The 1,356-nt window shown below is 38.4% G+C and overlaps 1 protein-coding gene across 2 annotated transcripts in view; it reads right to left on the reverse strand.

Moving 5' to 3' along the window:
* CACNB2 (calcium voltage-gated channel auxiliary subunit beta 2) overlaps window positions 1-1,356 on the reverse strand; it is a 441,112-nt gene that overhangs the window by 363,940 nt on the left and 75,816 nt on the right. The gene's annotated exons all lie outside the window — the stretch shown is intronic.

Consider the following 1,356-nt stretch of genomic DNA (forward strand, 5'->3'; position numbering starts at 1 on the left):
AATATCCTTTTCCATCCCCTCACTTTCAGTCTGTATGTGTCCCTAAGCCTGAAGTGGGTCTTTTGTAGACAGCATATATACAGGTCTTGTTTTTGTACCCATTCAGTCAGTCTATGTCTTTTGGTTGGAGCATTTAATCCATTTACATATAAGGTAATTATCGATATGTATGTTCCAATTACCATTTTCTTAATTGTTTTGGGTTTGTTATTGTAGGTCTTTTCCTTCCCTTGTGTTTCCTGCATAGAGAAGTTCCTTTAGCCTTTGTTGTAAAGTTGGTTTGGTGGTGCTGAATCCTGTTAGCTTTTGCTTGTCTGTAAAGGTTTTCATTTCTCCGTCCAATCTAAATGAGATCCTTGCTGGGTAGAGTAATCTTGGCTGCAGGCTTTTCCCTTTCATCACTTTAAATATGTCCTGTGACTCCCTTCTGGCTTGCAGAGTTTCTGCTGAAAGATCAGCTGTTAACCTTATGGGGATTCCCTTATATGTTATTTGTTGCTTTTCCCTTGCTTCTTTTAATATTTTTACTTTGTATTTAATTTTTGATAGTTTGATTAATATGTGTCTTGGCATGTTTCTCCTTGGATTTATTCTGTATGGTACTCTCTGTGCTTCATGGACTTGGTTGACTATTTCCTTTCCCATATTAGGGAAGTTTTCAACTATAATCTCTTCAAATATTTTCTCATTCTCTTTTTTTTTCTCTTCTTCTTCTGGGACCCCTATAATTCGAATGGTGGTGCATTTAATGTTGTCCCAGAGGTCTCTGAAACCGTCCTCAATTCTTTTCATTCTTCTTTCTTTATTCTGCTGTGTGGTAGTTATTTCCACTATTTTATCTTCCAAGTCACTTATCCGTTCTGCCTCAGTTATTCTGCTATTGATTCCTTCTAGAGAATTTTTAATTTCATTTATTGTGCTGTTCATCATTGTTTGTTTGCTCTTTAGTTCTTCTAGGTCCTTGTTAAACGTTTCTTGTATTTTCTTCATTCTATTTCCAAGATTTTGGATCATCTTTACTATCATTATTCTGAATTCTTTTTAGGTAGACTGCCTACTTCCTCTTCATTTGTTTGATCTGGTGGGTTTTTTATCTTGCTCCTTCATCTGCTGTGTATTTCTCTGTCTTCTCATTTTGCTTAACTTACTGTGTCTGGGGTCTCCTTTTTGCAGGCTTCAAGTTTGTAGTTCCCACTGTTTTTGGTGTCTGCCCCCAATGGATAAGGTTGGTTCAGTGGGTTGAGTAGGCTTCCTGGTGGAGGGGCCTAGTGCCTGTGTTCTGGTGGATGAGGCTGGATTTTGTCTTTCTTGTGGGCAGGACCGTGTCCGGTGGTGTGTTTTGGGGTGTCTGTGACC

The sequence above is a fragment of the Physeter macrocephalus genome, chromosome 11 (genome assembly GCF_002837175.3).
Source record: "Physeter macrocephalus isolate SW-GA chromosome 11, ASM283717v5, whole genome shotgun sequence".
NCBI lineage: Eukaryota > Metazoa > Chordata > Mammalia > Artiodactyla > Physeteridae > Physeter > Physeter macrocephalus.